The sequence below is a fragment of the Ziziphus jujuba genome, chromosome 11, assembly GCF_031755915.1.
Source record: "Ziziphus jujuba cultivar Dongzao chromosome 11, ASM3175591v1".
In the NCBI taxonomy this organism is placed as follows: domain Eukaryota; kingdom Viridiplantae; phylum Streptophyta; class Magnoliopsida; order Rosales; family Rhamnaceae; genus Ziziphus; species Ziziphus jujuba.
The window spans coordinates 517,635-535,690 of NC_083389.1; the positions used below are offsets into that span (position 1 = coordinate 517,635).

Sequence of the window (18,056 nt, forward strand, 5' to 3'; positions counted from 1 at the left end):
TTCATTATATGATATATATAAGATCCATCTGTATAGATATCATCATCTACATCCAGAAAGTCGTATGCTTTGGAAGAAGCTTGTATAGTTTGGGATGGGGTTTTGATTAATTAAAAAGAAGAATCTACTGCAACTGATATGCCCTTAGGCACGTCCGTACATAACATAGAAATCATGCTTAGAAAGGGTGGACAATTAACTAGAGCAGTAGATCCTATAGCAAAACTGATTGCAAAAAAAGGGTAATCAGCCACATTAAAATTACCTTTTGGAGAGGTCCATGGGATGCCCAAAAACTGCTAAGCAATAGTCGGATAAGTGGGGAATGTTGGGGTGAACCGAAAAAGTTTGGGTAGAGTCGGATCAATATGTTGGCTAGGTAAGTGTCGTGCAGTAAGAGGAGTAGTTATGAACCCTATAGTGATGTGATTCCGCCCGAGCCCGCTCCACCGATAACCCGCTAGGGTGCTGACTTGACATGGATGAAGACTAGGCCAATCACAAGAGCTCAAATTAAGAGATTTAAGGAAAACCTGGGAGTATTTATACATGGGGTAATCAATCTCAACAGAGCTTGTCCATACTTGAAGATACAAAGCCTATTCTAAGCATCCAAGTGGTGGAAGCCGATACGGACCCGGGTGATGGTTTTGGTACATTTTTGGAGTCCGGGAAGCATGAAATGGTTCCAATGATTTATGGGTTCAATACATATGCCTAAGAGGTCATGGAGTCAAGTTAAAGCAGCCTCAAATGCAATAAAAAAGGGCTTGTATGGACAGCATCAACAATTTGGCCGAATTTGCTGTATTGCTTGCTGGCTTTACTATATTTTACTGTATTAGCCTTTTCTTATTTTTCCAAGAATGGGCAACATGTGGGCCTTCATATTCAGCTTATTTGGCATCCTAAAAAGCACCTAGAAGCTGATTTGGAGCTCAAAGAGGTCAAAGATTGATCAAAGTCAATTTGATCAAAAACGCTAGCATTTTTAGTTTCGTAATTTATTTTTATTTTTTGTTTTAGGAAACTACCATTACTTTTTGGCTTTTATTTATTTATTTTCTCAAAAAATAACTTTAGGAAGGTTTTTATTTTATTCTTTCCATTGTAAATTAATTAATTCCTAATTTAATATAAAGGAATTAATTAATCAAACTTAGATTAGGAAAGGAAGTATAGTTTCGGCCAACTAGGTTTCTTTATGTGTGTGGCCGGTTTTTTCTAGGGACTTTAGGGTTTATTTTGTTTCTTTCAAACCTATTTAAAGGCTTATTTTTCAATAAGAATATAACTTTGATTTGATTAAGAAAATACTTGTGAGATTCATTATCTCTTTGTTCTTTGAGAACACCTAAAACACCATTAGAGAATTGGTTGTTTTAGCTTGACTTATCAATAGGTTTTCCATCCCCTCTTGTGGCGTCTACATTATACCAAGGTTTCTAACCACAGGTTGGTTAGGGGTTGAGGTCAATTCCATTAGAACTTGAACTTAATTAAAATCCGGGCTAATATAATACGGGTTTAGGAGCAGGTCGTCCCCATGGGGGTGGTGAAGGGAGGGACCTAATTGGTAGGAAAAAAACCATAACCCCGTAGGGTTATCCTGCACTTGGAAGAAGAAGTAGAAAAAGGAATAAATTTAGTGATAATTTGATTCTTCGTTACCATAGTAAATAGAATTTGTTTCTTCGTTTTTATGAAGAAAAAAAGGAGTAATTAATTTTGACACATTCACTAAAAAAAAATAAAAATCCTTTTGTAGCGAGTCATTTATTAAGAAAAATAAATATGATTAACACAAAAGCATAAAAAGAAATAATAGTCACTTGGTCCCGAGCATCTACTATTATACCGACAATGATCGGGCATACTATTGCTATCCATAATGGAAAAGATCATTTGCCAATTAATATAATAGATCATATGGTAGGACATAAATTGGGAGAATTTTCACCTACTCTAAGTTTTTGAGGACATGCAAAAAATGATAATAGATCTCATCGTTAATAATTTTTTAATAAATACGAAAAGTGAATATAGTTTTATTGTTCATTAGTGAGAGGTAAACCTTATGGGAAAGAAGAAAAAGACAGACCGATGTATAGAAAAATACGCTATAGGTGGATTTATAGATATGTTTGCTCACAAAGTTGAAGAGTAATTGATCAGATTCGTGGGCATTCTTATGAAGAAACACTTCTGATACTCGAACTCATGCCCTATCGAGCATGTGCTCCCATTTTAAAATTGGTTTCTTCTGGAGCAGCAAATGCTAATCACAATAGAGGTTTCACCAAAGCAAAGTTAAAAATTAGTAAAGCAAAAGTCAACGAAGGCATTACTGTGAAAAAAATTAAAACATCGAGCTTGGGGATGAGGTTATCCAATAAAAAGACCCACTTATCATATAACTATTGTACTAAAACATACAGCTGTATACTATTATACAGACTACTTAAAGAACAAAATTGTCTTTCAAGAATTTTAAGGTTAAGGTTAAATGACAAATATTTTTCTATAATAAAAATACAAATAAAATATGCCATATTATGCTTAGAAAAACATGGATGAATAAAAAAAAAGTACATTGATATGACATGTCATGATATGTATAGCAGTGGGGGACTATGGGACAAAAATAAATCCACTTGGTTTCAAACTTGGCGCAACCCAAGGTCATCATTCTCTTTGATTTGCACAACCAAAAAATTATTCGGAGGATCTAAAATAAGATCAAAAAATACGAAACTGTATCAAGAATTATGTACAAAAAAATATGAAAATATCTTCTAATGTCGAGGGAATTTCATGTATAGAAATTTAAAAATGAATCGATTTGATTCAGGTCATAATTTATATGGGATTCCCAAAGCTATTTATGGAACCTAGAAGAATCGAAGAATTATAGATGACTATACAAAAGGAACATAATTGTGTGAACTGAAAACTCAACATTGCTATTACAAGATTTGAAAACCCTTATGGAAACCCTAATATTCTTACGGAATTTATAGCCGGACAATTAAAAAATAGAGTTTCATTTCGCGAAGCAATAAAAAAAGCTATTGACTTAGTTGAGCAGGCGGGTACAAAAGGAATTCAAGTACAAATTGCAGGGCGTATTGACGGAAAAGAAATTGCACGTGTCGAATGGATCAGAGAAGGAAGAGTTCCTCTTCAAACCATTCGAGCTAAAATTGATAGCTATTCATATACAGTTTGAACTATTTATGGGGTATTAGGCATCAAAATTTTGATATTTATAGAAGAGGAATAATAGGCCTTTACTTGACTTATCTTTAGTTCTATTCTATCCATTCAGTAATAGAACAGAAAATGACAAATTCTTTCATTCTTTTTCTCTTAACTTAAAACAAAAATGAACAATTCTATAAGGTTGAATAAAAATTCGATTAATCATTTGATATAATTGCTATGCTTAATGTGTGACTCATTGGTTTTTTTTAAGATTAGGATTCAAAAAAAGAAAGAAGTACCAGCCCATAGTATGAACTAATAACTATTATAGAACTAACATAGATATAGAACTAATAACCAACTCATCATTTTGCATTATCTGGATATAAAAAACCGGTCGGGATATGATATATTGGTCATACCAACGTAGCAACTGAAATCTTTTCGCATAAACAAAGAACAAAAAAGAAAAACCTAATCTGAAAAAAAAATGCGGATAAATGGAAGGATGACAGAAAGAGAGAAAAATATATATATATATATCAATGATATATTATTCCAATATGTAGGGTCTATGATTCATCTCATAACGAGGAATGTAATAAAGCATTAATACTGATTGGTCTATAACTATACAAAGCCATTCATAGAAAAAGAATCAAGAGCCCCGAGCTAATAAATACTGAGAGGATTGACTCGAGAACAAATCAAATTTTGTTAGGGGCTCCATTGTAGAAGTCAGACTTAACCATTAATCAAGAAGCGATGGGAATGATAGAACCTGTGAATACATAAGATTATATTGAAAATGAATCATAATGATTCATTGGGTAGGATGGTGGAATGAACCAGAAACCAATTCATTTATTTTGAAAGGTCATGTCATAAACTAATCATATAATTGAATATTGAAAGAGTAAATATTTACCAGCAAAATTTTTGATTTTATTGGATTTCCAAATTTTGGCCGATCTGATATGATAATAAAAAGCAAAACAAAATAAAGATTTGTTATAACCTTATATAAAAATGACTTTATCTATGCTATTATCTCTAAATGTATCCCTAAATAAAAAATTATCTATAAATCAAATCCATGTTTAGGTATATATCAAAACAAGATATACAGGTTTCTAATAGATTAGATGAAATTTCAAAAAATCTCACGAAACAATATATTTTTTAGTATATTATTCATTAAATACATAAATATAAATACATAGATATTATTTTTTAATCGTTTCAGTCGCAAGGAGCTGGATGAGAAGAAACTCTCATGTCTAGTTATGTAGTAGAGATGGAATTAATAAACAACCATCAACTATAAGCCCAAAAGAACCAAATTCCATAAACAGCATAGAGGAAGAATGAAAGGAATATCTTATTGAGGTAATCGTATTTGCTTCGGTAGATATGCTCTTCAAGCGCTTGAACCCGCTTGGATCACATCTCGACAAATTGAAGCCGGTCAACAAGCAATGACACAAAATGTTTGCCGCGGTGGGAAAGTATGGGTACATATATTTCCAGAAAAACTGGTTACAATAAGACCTACAAAAACCTGTATGGGTTCAGGGAAAGGATCTCCTGAATATTGGGTAGCTGTCGTGAAGCCTAGTAGAATACTTTGTGAAATGAGCGGAGCCAAAAGGGCTATTTCACTAGCGGCATCAAAAATGCCTATACGAACTCAATTCATTATTTTGGTATCGAAATGTAGAACCAAAAGAAAAGGTTTTTTGGATGAAATGAAAAAAATAATTGCAGGTTTCCTTTTTTGTTTTGAACAAACAACATTTTTTTTTTTTTGTTTTCTTGCTTCGCCCTTTGTGTCAATTGAAAAAACTGATAAAAAAGTGATTCAACCTCAAAGCCATTTGAATGTAGTAGATAACAACGAAGCTTGAGAATTAATGTGTATTCAAATCATAGGAGCTAGTAATCGACGATATGCTCCTATTGGTGGCGTTACTATTGTTGTAATCAAGGAAGCAGTACCAGATACACTTTTAGAATGATCAAAAGTGATCAGAGCTGTAATTGTACATACTTATAAAGATCTTAAACGTGAGAACGGTATGATAATATGATATGATGATAATGCTGCGGATGTTATTCAAGAAGGAAATCCAAAAGGAATTCGAATTTTTGGTGCGATCACCTGGGAATTAAGACAGTTAAATTTCACTAAAATAGTTTCATTAGCGCCTGAAGTATTATAAGAAGAGACCATAACATAATTAGTATAATTAATTATAACATAATTAATATAATTAACATAGTTATAATATTTAACTAAGTATTTACTGAGTATTTAACTGAAGTTGATTAAGATTATTTAGTAAATTGAGATTTATTATTAGTAGTAGATTGGTTGTGTCTCACGTATATGCCTTTAAGAATTCATAATTAAAAAATAAAGAAAAACAGAAAAAGAGCATGTTGATTATATCAAAATTTGAGTACAACAATAATATGAGTTTATCATGAATAAAGACACTACTGCTGACATAATAACCTCTATACGAAATGCTGACATGAATTAAAAAAAGAACAGTTCGAATACCATCTACTAACATTATTGAAAACATTGTTAAAATCCTTTTACTCGAATGTTTTATTGAAAACATGCTGAAACATCAGGAAAAGAACAAATATTTTTTTGTTTTAACCCTACGACGTAGAAGGAATAGGAAAGGACCATATAAAGCTGTTTTAAATTTAAAATAGATTAGTCGACTCAATCTATGAATATATTCTAACTATCAATGAATTCCTAGAATTTTATGCGGAATGGGGATTGTAATTCTTTCTACTTCTAGGGGTATAATTACTTACAAAGAGGCTCGATTAGAAGAAATTGGTGGAGAACTTTTGTGTTATATATGGTACTGCTTCTGATATAGGAATTATATGCGGAACTTTCTTATTTGTGAAAAAAAAAAGAAAAAAAGAGAGACGGCGGTTTTCTAATATCACCCATCCCTATTAGTTGATACCTCAAGAAGTTTGATCTAAAATGAAAGAAAAAAAAGGATTCGTGAAGGTTGAATTTCTGCATGACTGCCCAATGGTATAGTCTAAATTCGTTTAGATAATGAAAATCTAATTCTCGATTATGTTTGAGGAACGATTATAAGTAGTTTTTTTATATGTATATGATGAGAAAATTGAAACAAAAGTGAAGCAAGTTTTTATGATTCAACCAGCGGACGTATAGTTTATAGACTCTGAAAAAAGATTCCAGTGATTAGATGGTTTTTTCAAATTCAACATTCATTTTTGGGGTATAGAATTCGAAGTTAAAAATGTTAAGCAACTTATTTTCTTAGAATAAGGAAAGTTAGAATTAAGTTAAGGAATGATAAATATGAAAATAAGAGCCTCTGTGCATAAAATTTCTGAAACATGTCGATTGATTTGTAGGCAGGATAAATTATACTAATTTGTTCCAACCCGAGACATAAACAAATATAAGGATAATCTCTCTAAACTAAAAACGACTCTATAAATCTAAAGGAACCATTGTACAAATACATAAATAAAAATAAAGGATCTGTTTTGATATGAAATGGATATATCCATATATCTTTGACTTATATTTATGAGATGATAAAATATGGCAAAACCTATACCAAGAACTAGTTCACATAAGAATAGATGTATTGGTTCACATAAAAATGCACATAGAATACCAAAGGGATTTATTCATGTTCAAGCACGTTTCAATAATACTATTGTGACTATTATAGATGTAAGGGGTCGGGCAATTTCGTGGTCTTCCGCTGGTACTTGTGGATTCAAGGGTACAATATGAGGGACACCATTTGCCGCTCAAACCGCAATGGGAAATGCTATTCGGATAGTAATAGATCAAGGTATGCAATAGATAGAAGTTGTGATAAAAGGCCCTAGTCTCGGAAAAAGATGCGGCATTAAGAGCTATTTGTAGAAGTGGTATACTATTAAGTTTCATACGAGATGTAACCCCTATGCAACATAATGGTTGTAGACGTCCTAAAAAAAGGCATGCATAAAAATAAACATTGAATATATTTCAAGAGAAATAAATTATTCAATGATGTGATTAAATAATATTACTATGGTTCATGAGAAGGTAACAGTATCTATTCAAACACTGCAGTGGAAGTGCGTTGAATCACAAGTAGACAGTAAGCGTATTTATTATGGATGCTTTATTCTGGCCTCACTTATGAAAGACTAAGCTGATACAATAGGCATTGTGATTCAAATAGCTTTGCTTGGAGAAATAGAGGGAACATGTATCACATGTGCAAAAATTTGATAAAATACCATATGAATATTCTACCATTGTGGGTATTCAAGAATCTGTATATGACATTTTAATGAACTTGAAAGAAATTGTACTAAGAATTAATCTTTATGGAACTCGTGATGCATCTATTTGTGTCAAAGGTCCCCGATATGTAATTGCTCAAGACATCATCTTACCACCTTCTGTGGAAATCGTTGATAATACACAGCCTATTGAATTACAACTCGAAAGGCATCGTGGGTATTGTATTAAAATGCCAAATAACTTTAAAGATGGAAGTTATCCTATAGATGCTGTATTCATGCCTGTTCGAAATGCCAATCATAGTATTCATTCTTATGCAAATGGGAATGAAAAACAAGAGATACTTTTACTCGAAATATGGACAAATGGAAGTTTAACTCCTAAAGAAGCACTTCATTAGGCTTTCTAGAATTTGATTGATTTATTTATTCCTTTTCACATGCAGAAGAAGAAAGCTTCCATTTAGAAAAAAACCAACACAAAGTTACTTTACCCCTTTTTAACTTTTCATGATAAATTGGCTAAACCACGTAAAAATCGAAACGAAATAGCATTGAAATCTATTTTTATTGAAGAATTAATTGCACCCCAGGGTCTATAATTGCCTTAAAAGGTCCAATATACATACATTATTAGACCTTTTGAATAACAATAAAGAAGACTTATAAAATTGAAACATTTTCTCATAGAAAATATAAAACATATATTGGACATTCTAGAAATAGAAAAGCATTTTGCATAAATTTTAATGGATTATTTCTTTTTTTTTTCTTAAAAAAAAGATAAAAATGAGTTTTGAATCTTTAGTACATTCCATATACTAGGAATAGATCCAAAATTTATTTGAATAAATAAATGTATCTAGGGAGAATTCACTTTGAAGCGACTATTCCCTAGATACACACATCGTGTTTTTATTTATTTATTTCACAATTGAATCAGTTTAAAAAAGACCTAAAGTTGGGGATTTATCAATAGGTAATGTTGCTCCAATACCAAACCAAAGGCTACAGCGGTACCAATAAAAAAGACGATCGTCACTACTGGATGAAGAAATGGGCTTTGGAATTTCTTAACATTCTCCAAAAAGGGTACTGTTAATAACTCCGTGGGTATGGAAACCATTAAAAGAATTCCTAATAATTTGTTAAGCACCGTACGAAGAATTTGAAATACAGAAAAGAAATACCATTCAAGCAATATATCCAAAGGAGATGCAAATGGATCCATGGGTTCGCCAATCATTGATGGTTCTAGAACTGTTAAACCTATGTTACATACAATAGTATCTAAAATTACTATCGGAAAAAATATATAAAAGATCATTGGGCCATGCGGGCTTTCCATAATAATTATACCTGATACGAACCTAGGACGACCTGCTCCTAAACCCGTATTATATTAGCCCGGATCTCAATTAAGTTCAAGTTCTAATGGAATGGACCTCAACCCCTAACCAACCTGTGGTTAGAAACCTTGGTATAATGTAGACGCCACAATAGGGGATGGAAAACCTATTGATAAGTCCAGCTAAAACAACCAATTCTCTAATGGTGTTTTAGGTGTGCTCAAAGAACAAAGAGATAATTAATCTCACAAGTAATTTCTCAATCAAATCAAAGTTGTATTCATATTGAAAAATAAGCCTTTAAATAGGCTACAAAGTCACGAAATAAAACCCTAAAAATAAAGAAAACCGGCCAACCACACATAAAGAAACCTAGTTGGCCGAAAGTATACTTCCTTTCCTAATCTAAGTTTGATTAATTAATTCCTTTATATTAAATTAGGAATTAATTAATTTACAATAGAAAGAATAAAATAGAAACCTTCCTAAATTTATTTGTCCAGAAAATAAATAAATAAAAGCCAAAAAGTAATGGTAGTTTCCTAAAACAAAAAGTAAAAACAAATTAAGATACTAAAAATGCTAGCCATTTGATAAAGTTGACTTTGATCAACCTTTGACCTCTTTGAGCTCCAAATGAACTTCTAGATGCTTTTTAGGATGCCAAATAAGCTGAATATGAAGTCCCACACGTTGCCCATGCTTGGAAAAATTAGAAAAGGCTAATGCAGTAAAATACAGTAAAGACAGCAAGCAATATAGCAAATTCGGCCAAATTGTTGATGCTGTCCGTACAAGCCCTTTTTTATTGCATTTGAGGCTTCTTTAACTTGATTCCATGACCTCTTAGGCATATGTATTGAACCCATAAAGAATTGGAACCATTTCATCCTTCCCAGACTCCAAACATGTACCAAAACCGTCACCCGGGTCCGTATTGGCTTCGACCACTTGGATGCTTAGAATAGGCTTTGTATCTTCAAGTATGGACAAGCTCTGTTGAGATTGATTACCCCCTGTATAAATACTCCCAGCTTGTCCTTAAATCTCTTAATTTCAGCTCTTGTGATTGGCCTAGTCTTCATCCGTGTCGAGTCAGCACCCCAGCGGGTTATCGGTGGAGCTGGCTCAGGTGGAATCACATCATTCCCCTCCTCTTGAAAATGATTTGTCCTCAAATCAAGATCATCACCTGCAGAAAAAGGAGTTAAATCAGCAACATTAAATGCAGCACTCATGTTATACTCACCCGGTAAATCAAGCTTGTAGGCATTCTTGTTATTCGACTCCAAAACTTGAAAAGGTCCATCCATAGGCGGCATGAGCTTTGACTTTCTTTGTTTAGCAAACCTTTCCTTTCGTAAGTGCAACCAAACCAATTCTCCTGGGTCAAACACTATTACAACAAAATCTAGAAATACATGCTCATTATGGTAAAAATTACACTTTTTAAAGTTAGCAAACAATATTTCCCAAATTTTCAAATTGCCACTAAGTAAAACTCTCAACAATGCAGATAAAGTTCTATGCAATAAAGACATCTTTAAATAAGTATCTTTAAAATTCATGGTCAACAATGATTTCTTATTCATAATTACTTTATTAACATCACCAAAGCTAAGATAAAAATTTATATTTTTCCTTTCTTGTCTTCCTTTTCCTTTCTCACTCAGGGCCATCTCACCTTCCTCACTCTCGGCTTTTACACCAAATTTTTCACTATTGGTTTTATTAAAATTTTTCCACACAACCTGAGTATTAGAAGACTTACCTTGGACAGAAAGCTCACCTTTTCCCTCTTGATTGGATGGTAGTCCACTTGGAATTTCATTTGGGAAGACATCTCCAAATTCCTTCAAAAGAGAAATCATTGAACTTGGCAATCCAAGTTCTTCAATGTTAGTTTGATCATTAAAATAATTTTCTTTATAAATCATGACCAAAAAAGGTTTCTTACACTCAATAACCATATTAATATCCCCTAAACTCTAATAAAAGTTGCTACGTGACCTTTCTTTTCTTTCTTTTTCTTTTTCTCCCTTGGATTGGCGCAAACCTTTGGATTTCCCTTCCTTCTCCAAGCTCTCGGGTTTGCCACTTTCTTTCCCCTCTCTTTCGGTTTTTACTTGATCTTTCCACTCAATATGAGTCTTAGAAACCTTACCTTGATCAGCAACCTCATTCTTACCTTCTTGAAAGGATGGTGAAGCCGTTGGTGCCATACTTGCTTTTTCCTTGAGCTTTTCGGCTTCTCTCCTTTGTTGCATTTGTAATTGGTCTTTGTAAACCTCTTTAGGAGATAATGGTTCCAGCTTGACCTTCTTCCCTTTAAACCTGAAAACAGTACTATTTTCTCGACCAAAATGAGTAGCATCTTTATCAAATTGCCATGGCTACCTAATAATATATGTCCAGCAATCATGGGTACAATATCACATAAAACTACATCCTCATATCTACCTATATTAAATTTTACTTTGGCTTGTTTATTCACTTTTATTTCACCACTATCATTAAGCCATTGTAATCTATAAGGTTCTGGATGTTTAATAGTTATTAAGCCTAATTTATCAACTACAATGTTACTAATTACATTTGTATAACTTCCACTGTCAATTACCATACTACAAATCTTACCTTGAATTTCACATCGGGTGTGGAAGATGTTCTCTCTTTGAATTTCATCCTCCTCTTTGTATGCAGCAAGTACTCTCCTAGAAAGCAAGTTTAATTCAGCATTGGATGCTTGCAAGGTTTCGGGTTCATCCTCCAAGTCCTCCTCCTCTTGCTTGGCTTCATCCTCACTTTCTTCACTTTTCGATTCTAGTCTCCTTCTTTGGCCAATTTGAACTTTCTTCTTTGACTTTCGGCTTTGGCTTGCTTTCATAGATGGGATTGTTCCTCCAGCCACTTGAATTGGACCTTCCACTGTTGGAAACACCTCCAAACCATGATCTTACACCCCTCCTCTTGAATTGATGCTCTAATTTAATAGCCACATGCAACATCTCCTCCAATTCCACATATTGTGGCAATTCTAGTTGATTGGCTATTTCACAATTCAAATTACCAAGAAACCTTGCCATGGTTGCTTTCCTATCTTCATTCAAGTTCAATCTCATCATAAGCATCTCCATCTCCTTGTAATAATCCTCCATAGATCCATGTCCTTGAGATAAAGATTAAAGTCATTGATGCAGCAACCTATGATAGTGTGATGGTACGAATCGCTTCCGCATGGCTCCTTTCATTTGTCGCCATGTAGTAATCAAGTCATCACCAACTCTCCTTCGGGTATTTTGCTCATTGGTCCACCATTGGAGTGCATAATGGCCAAACTCCATTGCTGCCAATTTCACCTTCTTAGCCTCCGAATAATTATGGCAGTCAAATTTCATCTCCATCTTTTCTTCCCATTCCAAATATGCTTCGGGGTCACTTTTTCCCATGAATGGTGGGATGTTGATCTTGATATTGCTAAGATGGTCATCTGTTTCTTCCTCCTATATCTTCTACGGCCAGCTCTATCTTGGACAGCAAAAGTTTTGTCCATACCTTCCTCAAAGCCTCCACCGAATGGCTCCTCATCAAATTCCTCTCTTGGTCTCTCGCGACATCCTCGTCCTCGGCCTCGTCCTCCATGGAATTCTTGCCTATTTCTTGTGTTTGGAATTCCTTGGGAAACTTCTAGCCTTCCCATCCTTTGATTCACATGCTCAACTTGAGCACTAACCCGCTGTATTGACTCCAAAACAGCTCTCATGTCCATTTGGTCTCCACTCCCGGTAGCTTGGGCATCGCCATGGAATGCTACGGACTCCTCCTCATTGATCCTCAAAGGTGGATCTCCTCTCCTCATTTTTGATTCTGTCATGTTAATATAATAATGCAATAGAAATAAAATAGGACCTTACCAATTTCACTCCCTTACGTGTTTCACTCAAATAAGGACTCGACACTCATGTTTGCACACTTGTTTCGGCTTTTACCCTCTTTTAAGCTCACACAGTCTTGCCTTTTTCCACTCAATGAATTATCTCAAAGTTCTAATTAAAACACCCACAAAACAGCAATTAGATCACTAGTATGTTTTAATTAAACTTATCAACAAACAATAAGCAAAAGATAGGCAATACCGAAAGAATCCAACGAATCCTAATTTTTTGGGCTTTCTAGACAAGAAAACACAAAATAATGGGAAAACGTTGGAATTTTTGAAAACTAAACCAGATGGTAGTAGATTATGAGTTCAAGAATAAAATTCCAGAAAAAGAAATTCAAATACGAACAAGAATCAAATTGAACAAAAATATAGAATAGTTGTTGGTTGTTGTTCTTTGTAATTCAGGTTTTTGTATCAAATCCTTTAACTGATTTTAATCCAAATAATTTAAGCACCCAAAATCCAAATATCCAGCAGCAAAAATAACTCCCCAGAAACTCAAATATTGAATAAATAAGCAAAAAACCAGCAGCTCCAACAAATTTCCAGCAAGCAAATCAAACTTCCACAAACTGAAGTAGCAAGAATAATTACCAAAATTGCAATTCCAACTCCAAAACAAACACCAAACCCGTGACCTCCAAATAAACACAAAACTGCAGTTTTTTATTATTATTATTATTTTTTTTAATATGTTGCCACAAACTCTTCTTTTTTTTTTTTTTTTTCCTTTTTTCTTTGAATATATGAATGCAAATATTTAAGAATAAAACAGCAAAGATAAATCAACAAAAACCAAAATTAACAAGAACAATGATGAAAAATAACCAACAAACTAGGAAACAAAAATACGATAAAACTAGGAAATCCTAATTCAACTAGGAATGATTTTTTTTTTTTTTTTAAGATGCAGAACGTGTAGGGGATGGATACAACCTTAACCTGATGCTAAAATTACAGAATAACACAAAAAACAAATAAAGCAAATAAAGATAGATCTAACCTGAACAAAATTTAGCTCTGATACCAAATGATACGAATCTAGGACGACCTGCTCCTAAACCCGTATTATATTAGCCCGGATCTCAATTAAGTTCAAGTTCTAATGGAATGGACCTCAACCCCTAACCAACCTGTGGTTAGAAACCTTGGTATAATGTAGACGCCACAATAGGGGATGGAAAACCTATTGATAAGTCAAGCTAAAACAACCAATTCTTTAATGGTGTTTTAGGTGTTCTCAAAGAACAAAGAGATAATTAATCTCACAAGTAATTTCTCAATCAAATCAAAGTTGTATTCATATTGAAAAATAAGCCTTTAAATAGGCTATAAAGCCACGAAATAAAACCCTAAAAATAAAGAAAATCGGCCACCACACATAAAGAAACCTAGTTGGCCGAAAGTATACTTCCTTTCCTAATCTAAGTTTGATTAATTCATTCCTTTATCTTAAATTAGGAATTAATTAATTTACAATAGAAAGAATAAAATAGAAACCTTCCTAAAGTTATTTGTCCAGAAAATAAATAAATAAAAGCCAAAAAGTAATGGTAGTTTCCTAAAACAAAAAGTGATACGAACCTAGGACGACCTGCTCCTAAACCCGTATTATATTAGCCCGGATCTTTAATTAAGTTCAAGTTCTAATGGAATGGACCTCAACCCCTAACCAACCTGTGGTTAGAAACCTTGGTATAATGTAGACGCCACAATAGGGGATGGAAAACCTATTGATAAGTCAAGCTAAAACAACCAATTCTCTAATGGTGTTTTAGGTGTTCTCAAAGAACAAAGAGATAATTAATCTCACAAGTATTTTCTCAATCAAATCCAAGTTGTATTATTATTGAAAAATAAGCCTTTAAATAGGCTTTGAAAGAAACAAAATGAACCTTAAAAACCCTATGAAAAACCGGCCACACAATGAAGAAGTTTACCTTGGCCGAAACTTTCCTTTTCCTAAACTAATTTGGATTAATTAATTCCTTTATTTTGAATTAGGAATTAATTAATTTACAATGAAAATAATAAAATAATAACTTTCCTAAACTTATTTGTCCAGAAAATAAATAAATAAAAACTAAAAAGTAATGGTAGTTTCCTAAAACAAAACGTAGAATAAAATTAGGAAACTATAATACTAGCTTTTTGACTAAATTGACTTTGACCAATCTTTGACCAAATTGAGCTCCAAATCAGCTTCAATATGCTTTGTAGGATGCCAAATAAGCTTATTGTGAAGTTCCTCACGTTGCCCTTGCTTGGAAGTATGAGAAAAGGCTAATACAGTAAAATACAGTAAAGCCAGCAAGGAATACAGCAAATCCGGCCTTTCCTTCTCCTTGTGCGCAAACCACCTTGTTGGTCGGCTTTGAAGCTGCTTTGGCTGGTTTCTATGACTCATCCTCCATATGAATTGAACCCATAAGGATGGGGTTCCAATTCATACAACCCGGCCTCCTTATTATCACCAAAAACGTCACCCGACCCTGTTTTGGCTTCTATTGCTTGTATGAGTAAAACAGGCCTTGGTTCTTTAGATGTGACCAACCCCTCTTGACTATGACTTATTCCTTGTATGAAGACAGCAAGATTGTCCTTGAACTTCTTGGCTTGGGCCCTAGTGATCGGTCCCACCTTCATTTGTATTGGGTCAGCACCCCAGCGGGATGTCGGTCGAGAAGTCTCGGGTGGAATCGCATCATTCCCCTCCTCTTGAAAAGGATTTGTCCTCAAATCGAAGTCATCACCTGCAGCAAAAGGAGATAAATCAGCAACATTAAAGGTGGCACTAACACTATACTCACCTGGTAGATCAAGTTTATAGGCATTGTCGTTTATCCTCTCCAAAACTTGAAATGGTCCATCACCCCTTGACATGAGTTTTGATTTCCTTTGTTCGGGGAATCTTTCTTTCCTTAAATGCAGCCACACCTAATCTCCAGGTTCAAACACCATTGATTTTCGACCTTGATTAGCCACCTTTGCATATTGCTCGGTCCTCCTCTCAATGTTTGCTCTAGTCTTCTCATGAATCTGCTTTACAAAATCAGCTTTTTGTTTTCCATCTAGATTAGCACGCTCACTTAAAGGCAAAGGTGTTAAATCTAATGGAGTCAAAGGATTAAAACCATAAACAATTTCAAATGGAGTAAATTTAGTTGCTGAATGTAAAGACCTATTATATGCAAATTCAACATGTGGCAAACATTCTTCCCAAGTCCTTAAATTTCTACTAATTAATGCTCTCAACAATGCAGACAAGGTTCTATTTACTACTTCGGTTTGTCCATCAGTTTGTGGATGACAAGTAGTTGAAAATAAAAGCTTAGTAGCTAATTTAGCCCACAATGTTTTCCAAAAATAGCTTAAGAACTTAGCATCCCTATCCGACACAATAGTTCTTGGCATTCCATGCAATCTCACAATTTCCTTGAAAAATAAGTTAGCAATATTGGATGCATCATCAGTTTTGTTACATGCAATAAAATGTGCCATCTTAGAAAACCTATCTACTACAACAAATATTGAATCCTTACCTGTCCTTGACCTAGGCAACCCAAGAATAAAATCCATAGACAAATCTACCCAAGGATAGGTAGGAATCGGCAAAGGCTTATACAATCCATGCGGTTTCAATGTTGATTTTGTTTTTCGGCATTTCAAACATCTTTCACAAATTCTCTCAACATCTCTCCTCATGTTAGGCCAATAAAAATGTTCTTGCAGCAAGGATAAAGTTTTTAAAACACCAAAATTACCCATTAAACCACCCCCATGACCTTCCCGAACCAATAATTCCCTAATACTACAATTAGGCACACAAAGTTTATTTTCCTTAAATAAATATCCCTCAAATATGTAAAATTTATTAAATCCATGTTTCAAACAGGTTTTAAAAATTTCTCCAAAGTCACTATCATGCTCATAAAGTTCTTTCAATTGTTCAAATCCAAGCAACCTAGCATCTAAGGTAGAAACGAGCACATACCTTCGGGATAATGCATCGGCAACCACATTTTCCTTACCTTTTTTGTAGCGGATCACATATGGAAATGTTTCAATAAACTCAATCCACTTAGCATGCCTTCGGTTGAGCTTTCCTTGACCCTTGATATGCTTCAAAGACTCATGATCCATATGAATCACAAACTCTTTTGGCATAAGATAATGCTGCCACGTCTCCAAAGCCCTCACCAAAGCATACATCTCCTTGTCATAAGTCGGGTAGTTTAGGGCAGCTCCATTCAATTTTTCACTAAAGTAGGCTATGGGCCTTCCTTCTTGCATTAAAACAGCTCCAATACCTACACCCGAAGCATCACACTCAATTTCAAAAGTCTTAGAAAAATTTGGCAAAACTAACAAAGGTGCATTACACAATTTTTCTTTCAACAAATTAAAAGATTTTTCTTGTACTTCCCCCCATTTGAAACCAGCATTCTTCTTGACAACTTCATTCAATGGTGCTGCTATGGTACTAAAATCCTTGACAAATCTTCGGTAAAAGCTTGCCAAGCCATGAAAGCTCCTCACTTGGGTGATAGAAGTAGGAACCGGCCACTCTTGAATTGCTTTCACCTTAGCTTGGTCAACTTTGATACCTGCAGCACTTACTACAAAACCTAAAAACACAAGCTCTTCTTTGCAAAATTCACATTTTTTAATGTTAGCAAATAATCTTTCCTTTCTAAGAACTTGCAAAACTTGCCTAAATTGATTCACATGGTCATCCAAATTTCGGCTATATATTAAAATGTCATCAAAATAAACAACCACAAATTTACCAATAAATGGACGCATTACATGATTCATAAGCCTCATGAAAGTACTAGGTGCATTGGATAATCCAAAAGGCATAACTAACCATTCATACAGCCCATATTTAGTTTTGAATGTGGTTTTCCATTCATCACCTTCTTTCATTCTAATTTGGTGATAACCACTCCTAAGATCAATTTTTGTAAACATGCAAGCACCATGCAACTCATCAAGCATATCATCTAATCTAGGAATGGGATGTCTATATTTGATGGTAATATTATTTATAGCCCTACAATCAACACACATTCTCCAAGAACCATCCTTTTTAGGTACCAACAAAACAGGAACAGCACATGGACTTAAACTCTCACAAATGTATCCTTTATCAAGCAAATCACTTACCTGTTTTTTGCAGCTCCTTTGTTTCTTCGGGATTGCTCCTATAAGCTGGTCTATTTGGTATGGCAGCCCCT

The 18,056-nt window shown here is 34.1% G+C and overlaps 2 pseudogenes; both read left to right on the forward strand.

Annotated features, from left to right (window-relative positions):
- Positions 1–18,056, forward strand: part of LOC132799879 (protein Ycf2-like) — an 84,181-nt pseudogene that overhangs the window by 24,571 nt on the left and 41,554 nt on the right.
- On the forward strand, positions 7,307–8,267 carry LOC132799841 (DNA-directed RNA polymerase subunit alpha-like; annotated as a pseudogene).